General features: G+C 34.7%; 1 long non-coding RNA gene across 1 annotated transcript in view; it reads left to right on the plus strand.

Moving 5' to 3' along the window:
* Nucleotides 1-7,893, plus strand: part of LOC109220652 — an 11,823-nt gene extending 3,930 nt beyond the window's left edge. The window contains exons 2-3 of the long non-coding RNA XR_002067132.1: nucleotides 4,240-4,342; nucleotides 7,526-7,893. This is a non-coding gene — a long non-coding RNA (uncharacterized LOC109220652). The remainder of the gene's footprint in view (nucleotides 1-4,239; nucleotides 4,343-7,525) is intronic.
* The last annotated feature ends 504 nt before the right edge of the window (nucleotides 7,894-8,397 follow it).

Consider the following 8,397-nt stretch of genomic DNA (forward strand, 5'->3'; position numbering starts at 1 on the left):
GGTTTTTCTTCGTATTGTAACATCCCGCAAAGGTATTTCCAAAGGTAAAGCTTCGCTAACTAAGCAGGAAAATCTAACCAAAACATGACCCAAAGTGAAATAAAAGAAAGTGGACACCGTGAGACGACACCAAAAATGAAAAAGCGAATATGTCAAGCCAAAGTTTTTGTTACGCACATAAATCAGTTTACAAACAAAATAATAGTACAAAAGAAAATGATGGACAACAGCAACCATTAGCAGTACAACGGGGATGAGCAACAGTGAATGTGTTAATATGACCCAACGTATACAAATTTTAGAAAATAAGATAGTTGGTTACCTTACAGTGCTGAACTTCTTCTGCAAGTATGATGGTTGTACTGAACTTAAGAGAAACGTCAACAATTCTACAAAAACAAAATACAATTTTAGTCGTGGTCAACATACAGAACATATTGGGCATCGAAAATACTCTTAAAAATAATTCTCTACGGAAATTGTAACGTCACTGTCTCAAATGTAATGGTACAACGAAGAAAAAAGGTTGTTGGTGTGTGCTACTGGGTTATTCCATTAGTTTATGATGTGGACTGATTAATCGATCAAAATAACATGTAATTCACCAGTTTTCATCGGAGAACCTTTCAGGATTTAAAAAAAGAAAATTTCTTACAGATTTTGCAACAGTCTATTATCGAAGCAAACATTAAAAAATAATTCTGGTTCAATTCATCTCCATAGGGTGAAAGCAATTTGTTTCCCCTTTCTCTCCCTTATTTGTTTGTGTTCTAATAGATAATAATCACTAAAAATATCATTCTGGCACATTAACGGACACATAAAATAGGCCGAGTTGTATGACAAAATAATGATTTTTTCCTAAATTCATTATCTCGTATATTCATTCTCTCAAATACAGTGCTTTCTTCTTACACTTGGAGAACTCATATGCACTAATTTACTTTAAATCCTTTCCCGCTCTAGGTTAGGAAGGCTATCAGTACTTTGTATGACTCTTCCAAGATACAATGATGCAAAAAACCAAATGTAGTTACATACCCCCACCCAGTATCCTCGTAATATAGATCACAAAGGCTAAATTTTCGTTGTTTATTCAGTAGATCCAAATTTAACAGGTCGACATCAGGCTTTCTCCGGGAACATGCTTGGAATCTTGGAGTCATTCAGTTGGAGATAAGTTATTTTTCATTTCCTTCTAACACATCATATAATACAACACCCAGATAAAAGATCATGGTAAAATAACATGATTTTTCCAGCAAGATTTTGGTACTGTACCTTGGTTATAAGGAAAAATAACTGAATTAAATCATTGTTTCGAGAAAAAATCAATTACCAAATGTTCTGAAGGAAAAATTACAAATTCTAACAACTCATTTATCTGCATCCATCCGTAAATTTTATGCCATGTTTGATGCCAACCACTTATCTCTACGTTTGTAAAACTTATTCAAGTAAATTTAACATGAAAAGAAAGATGCAAGTTACAAAGTCTTGTTACATTTCCCTATCACTTCATATATTATAGCCTAATTATGCTAACACAACAACAACGCCTTGGAAATTTGCACAGGCATGAATAGACTTACAAACCATACCCAATATCCATCTTTATGTCCCTTCCACAGGCCAACAAAAAAGCTGGTCAGTCATCCTAGACTGCAATTTAACCCAAGAGAAAACAAGGAGGGTGGGGAGACAAACTACCAGTCACATGGTAAATAAGAATTTACTAATATTCTTTTAAACATTATTCCCAGATTTCCCAACAATTATTTATGGTCCAATTTGTGGTTTTGTTTTAATCTTAAAGGGTATACATCACAGTGACGACAACTTAAATAGGTATCTTAGTATGAATATTGTTATCTTTTTCAAGTACAAAGTACTAAAGCGTCATACAAGGATACAAAGAGAGAGGGAGGGAGATAACGCGACATGCACCAGAACGAGCAGCTGTGTGCCTAGCTTTAAGTGAATATAGATCTCCACAAGTTTATTGATTAAAGAATAAATTACAGCTCCTTTCTCTCAACATGGTCATATGGGAAAAAGGCTACAAGAGATGAAGATCGCAGCTAATTTTAGATGCTAATCAGAAGATAAAAAGAAAGACGAAAATCAAGCTTATTCATGAATCGTAACTGAAATATTCAAACAAATAGAGAAGCTACTGGACACGCGCCAAGATTTCAGGGAAGTAACATGGTTCACTTAAAAAAGGAAGAATAGAGTAAAACTCACAAGAACTGAAAACATAATTTAGTTCAAAAAAGTGGTACAGCTTCAAGTAGAGTCGTAAAAACAATTTAGTTCAATTTAAATTGTAGTGTGAATTAAATTGAACCCAGGGCTCGAGAGAAGGCTGTGAGTACTTGCACTTTCCCCTCTTTTTGTTTCTCGAGATTGCTTTTTTTTTTTTTTCTTTCCTTCTTACAAGATCCAATCCTGAAGTAAATTTAGATTTGAAGCTTATTTGGGATGGCTCAGATAAGGCAATTTTTTTTGGTTAACTTTTGTTACCCATGATATTTCTGTTAGCTATTGAGTGAATATAACTTAAATCAAAAAGAAAAAAAACCTTGGAATAGCTCGAGGTTGCCAATGAAAGAAAGCTGGATGTCAACTTCTACGTGCCGAGTTTACTAACTCGGCATGATGCTATTGATTTTCAAATTTGTTATCATTATTAAGATAAAAGTACTGTTTGTCTATTTTTATCAAAGGAACACACACAAGTGATTCTTTACTTGTAGAACTTGCTCAATTACATTACCGTTAGAGAATACTTTTCTAGATTCAACTTTCTCCTTTTCCGGCTTTGATTTTGTGTAACCTCAATTACTAAAATTTTAAGTTTTGGTTAATAAAGATGTATCTCATTCAAATGTGACACTGTAAACGTGGGTGTTAAGCTTCTTCGCACTATTATGGAGAGAGCAACTCCTTTTTTTTGGTGGTAATTTCGCTCTGATGTTAGTGTATTGGGAAATATGTAGGAACAGGCCATTTGTTCAATATTTCTTCCAGATACCTCAAAAGCCAGATAAACTAATTAAAATCATTGTATTCTTATAAAGTAGTTTAGTTATGTGATGCATGTTTTGCATTTTTAGAAGGGAGCATCTTCTTTTAAGGAGCTTTCCCTCTCCAAAGGCTTAGGTCTGGTCTTGTATATAGTTGAGTAGCATATTACTTGATGTTGTTTGCCTCATTCGTTGATACTATACATTCAAAATTAAAAAAGGGCTCATTGATATTTCACCCTTGGAAATGCTTCAAAACTTCTGAAAGTCTGTTTGCATGATGAGGATTCTTTCTTTCATCTTTGTTCCAATGTAATAAACACAAAGTTGGTCGGTTAATCATATGTACATTACATACCTTTGTTTATACAAATGACAAAATCTAGAACACCTGAAGCAGCTATTGAAAAGGTGAAGATATATGGCTTTTGATTGATTGATTAAGTCAGAAGGCATGTCACAAGTCTTGGTATTGGCACTCGTCTTTACATGTCCACTTCCACTTTCACAAGGATTATATCGGCCTAAACTTAAAATTAATTTAGCTCAGTTATATACAACAACCTGGAGAAATGTGTACTAAATAGGTTTTGTAGGTGAGTAGGTCACAAGAGTCTTTATCATGTACTTTTCTTTTTGCTTTGACATGAGATGGTGGTTTTGCACTGGTAGCGTGAGAAATTAGAAATATACTGTTACGTTCTTTCTTTTTGTAGTAGTATGCTAAACAATGTAAAAAATTTGTGGGAAAATGACTTTACACAGAATGTCTTCCATGTTACAGCATGTTAAAGAAGTACTGAAGGTGTTTCCTATTACTTGATCTGCATCTTTTTTCGGCTTTTCTGATAAATAAACTCTTCTTAGGAAAATCTGTATTTTATCTAACTCGAGTGTGTATTGTTGGGGATGGGTGTTTGTGCAAATCCAATTTTGTTCCCCATGTATATGTGTGCTTGAATGAGCATGAGCTATGATATTTATTTGTGCCTAATTTATTCTTGGGTAAGTTTTCTGAACATTTGAGTGGCTTGCCCTCAATTGTTAGATTATTACATTTCCCTTGGCAAAATGCTCGTCATCGATTAATTCCACAAATAGGATCCCCTTTTGACTTACTCAATTGTTTCCATCAGTAGCTTCTTCTTTTAGCTCTATTCTAGTATTTTTCTCCAGCTGCTTTATCCTTGGCAATTCTTGTTTTTGGCAGCTCTTTGCAGCGGATCCCTCCTTGAAACGCTTTAAGTCGCATAAACAGAGTGTGCGGAACCTTAAAAGGGTGGGAGATGTTCTAGCTATTGTTGTTGTAGCGGGTTTGCTGATCTCTTCACCATATACTGAATTTGCTTTATTTAATTTTCTGTGAGTGTAGCTGTAAGTGTCCGAAGGTAGTGAAATATTCACTTGCAGAGTTGCGAAGTTGTTACTTTATCAAGTATGTTGACAACGTTCTTTTCAATAAGATTGTGAATGTCTACAGTTCTAATGAAATAAGGTTTCTTTAGGCTTTATGCCCCTCTTTTTCTCCAACTTATAGAAATTGAAATAAGAACAATTGTAAGAGTCTTGTAGCACCTTCTTAGTGCTTCTTGCTTACCAATAAAAAATGTTACCTTATAAAAATAATAATCATAAGACTCATTTGACAAACACCATGTTTCTGCTTATTTTTTTAAAAAGTAACCATGGTGCTTGCTAATTATTAACTTGTGGCTTTTAATAGGTGTCAGAGTCTCAAAACAATTTTGATCAGTTGTAACAAACAACCTGTCACTGTCGTGTTACTACTCTGCATTAGTTTTTAGTTGCAAAGTAATCAGATTACAATATTCATGTCATTGGCTTTGTTAGGTGTTTGTCATAATTTTCTTACCATATTTAAATTTCCTATCTCTTGAAGGAAAATGGCAATATAATTACCTTAATTGGATTTTCCTATTTGTAAACGGAAATTATAAATCTCCAATATTTGGCTAGTCCTTTTTCTTGTAGGAAAAGGTTTGGACTTTTATAAATTGAGGATCCTTCCTTCACATTCAGTAGCATCCACAATGTAGCCATAGGGCCCTTGAGAGTCTTGTTTAGGGAGAGAACTTTACGGGGCAAGTGTTAGGTGTCACTTGTGTTTGCCTCTTCGTGAGGTTGTTCTCTCGATAATTTGTACTCTCTTTTATTATAGTGGATTGCTCGTCTCCGTTGTGACGAGTAGGTCAGTTGACCGAACCACGTTAAACGTTTGTGTCTCTTTTGGTAGATTTCTCTTTGTTGTATGATTTATCATCGTTCAAGATTTGCTTTGCTAGCTACCGCATGACACCTAATTTTTTCTGGTCCCTAACAAGTGGTATCAGAGCGAGGTTCAAGATAGGTTTATCTTGGCGGGTTCAGTTCTAGCCGCAACATATTTGACGATAATCGTGATTTTGTTTGAGAAATTTGACCGGTGTGTTACGCACGTTGAGACAAACTTCGTGGTGGATAAGGGTGTGCATTCGAATCGGTTTATCGATAAATCGAATCGATTATTTGTTATCGAAATCGAAATCGAAAAAATCGAAACCTTATTGAAACGATAACGATAAGCATATGTACAAATCGATAATCGATAAGTAATTATCGATAAGGGTCAAAATCGAATCGATAAATCGAATGCACACCCTAGACTGTAGACACTTGTTAAATGAGTAATTACCTATTTGTGTAGATTAATAAACATACAGAATGTGTATATATATATTCCGCTACTATTTTGAAAGCGGCTATACAATATTTTTTCCCTAATCTATACCCTTTCCTTTACCCTAAGCCCCTTACCCTATTATTTCCTCTACCACATTTAAGGAATGATCATATTTAAAGATCAAGGGAATGAAGTTCAAATTAATGGAAAATAGAATTAGCCGTAATGATGTGTTTTATTTTGTTTTGTTTTTTTTTATACCGTTGGAGTGTTGGGTGGAATACATTTGATCCCTTACTTTAGTTTTGTTGCATGTGCTTGTTGACACAATTTTTATATTATAAATGGTGTTCGTCTTATTTTAGCTTCTTTTTGTCTATATTAGTTAGGCGCGTTTATAGCGATATACTTTCCGTGGAATCCCGCAAATTTTCTTATTGGTGTAATCGATAACCGAATCGATAAGCCCCCAAAATTGATAAATCAAAATCGAAAAAATCGAAACCTTATTCAAACGATAACGATAAGCATATGTACAAATCGATAATCGATAAGTAATTATCGATAAGGGTCAAAATCGAATCGATAAATCGAAAGCACACCCCTAGTGGTGGAGATTTGGAGATGCGACATGTTGAAGGCTATGTGAAGAAGATGGATCAAGTTTATTTTGTCAGAAAATTCAGGCCAAGGGGAGAATTGTTAAGTGTTTGCCATAATTTTCTTACCATATTTGAATTTCCTATCTCTTGAAGGAAAAGGGCAATATAATTACCTTAATTGGGTTTTCCTTTTTGTAAAAGGAAATTATAAATCTCCAATATTTGGCTAGTCCTTTTTCTTGTAGGAAAATGTTTGGACTTCTATAAATTGAGGATCCTTCCTTTACATTCAGTAGATCCACAATGTAACCATAGGGGCCTTGAGAGTCTTATTTAGGGGGAGAACTTTACGGGACAAGTCTTAGTGTGTCACTTGTGTTTGCCTCTTCGTGAGGTTGTTCTCTCGATATTTTCTACTCTCTTTTACTATAGTGGATTGCTCATCTCCGTTGTGGACGTAGGTCAGTTGACCGAACCACGTTAAATGTTTGTGTCTCTTTTGGTAGATTTCTCTTTGTTGTATGATTTATTGTCCTTCAAGATTTACTTTGCTAGCTACCGCATGACACCTAATTTTTTTCGGTCCTAACAGGCTTCTCAGTCATTTTCTTCAAAGCCATTGAAAATATTTTAAAACCTTCTTTAATTACCTATTCACCCCGAAACAAAAAGAACTTTTTTTAAAGCTTTCTATTATGTTGAATTGCGTTGAGATCTTGTTCCGAGGCTGTATATTCTGTGCAATATATGTTATCATCCTCCTTTTGCTGCTTAATAGGCTACATGATCTCTATGATGCTCCTAATATAATTTGCAACAATCAATTTCCAACCTTCATAGTCATTGGCTTCTCATTCATGTTCGAAGCTGTTTAAAGATTTTAAGAAGCTTCTGCTCTGTTGGTTTACATCCAACTCCTGTAATTTAGATGCTATCAGTTATGTCCCTTACAGCATCTTTTTGCTGCTTATTGTGCTGCTATTTACGCTAACTCTGTATCCTGGAAAAGCAGTTCTACCTGTCTTTTCTATTGAATAGCATCTTTGGGGCAAGATAACTCCCGGATGTGAGGGAGGTCTTGTGATCGTTGTATCCTGCTGCCTCATTTTGTGTGCAATTTACAATTGTTATGAATCTTTTCGTAAACCATTTATCTGCTGACTGTTTAATACTTCTGAAACCGTCATTCTGATCTTCCTAATCTATATTTACAGGATGTTGTTATGAAATATATGTGAGAGCTGTTATGCGGGAAGAAGCAAGGAAGAATGAAGAAGGAAGCGCATAATGGCAGATCGTTCTGTTTTTGCATATTTTCACTGCCTTTATTCTTTGAAACATGGGGGAAATGGGATAATGAAGGATGGGTATCTCTAAGTACATGAAACTCGTGTTTTAACTTTTGTTTGGGGTTGGTGGTATGAAAATAAGGTGGTTCCAAACAGTTGAGGCTGCATCTCAACGCCAAGAACTTTGCATGCAAATTTTGGTTTTATTTGAACTTTATGTTTGAATGCTCTAAAGTGTATGTGATGCCTGGTGAGATTTTCTCACCTTCAATTATATGGTGCTTTCACTTCTACGTAATGCGACTAACACAAAAGATGGACCTTCCGATCGTGGAAGTAATGTTTGTTTTTGTGTGCTGCCTCGTGTATAAGGGGATGGAAAATAATGTAGGGTGAAGGAATTGCATTTGTTTATCTACATAATCTATTTCTCTTGCAAGAGACTAGTCTATTCTGCTATTTGTATTGTCAATCACATCTTTGCTAGTGGATGATGCTTAATCCATGCGATAGTTCTGTAGGGAGAGATTATCTGATTGTTAAATGAGATTGGTTGCCAATCAACTAAAATACAACCTCTTTCTTTTTTAATCTTATCTACAATGGGGTTATTTCCTGCAAGGAAACTAGAATGAATCAGAAAATGAGAAAAATAATGTAATGAAATGTAGATATTTTTCGATGAACATATGTTAAGAAGTTCCTTATGGGATATTCAATATGAAAAAAAAAAGTGAAGGGATTATACGTCGAGAAGCAACGTAAATTTGAAAAACACCATTACTTATCTGTATATT

The sequence above is a fragment of the Nicotiana attenuata genome, unplaced genomic scaffold (genome assembly GCF_001879085.1).
Source record: "Nicotiana attenuata strain UT unplaced genomic scaffold, NIATTr2, whole genome shotgun sequence".
NCBI classification, from domain to species: domain Eukaryota; kingdom Viridiplantae; phylum Streptophyta; class Magnoliopsida; order Solanales; family Solanaceae; genus Nicotiana; species Nicotiana attenuata.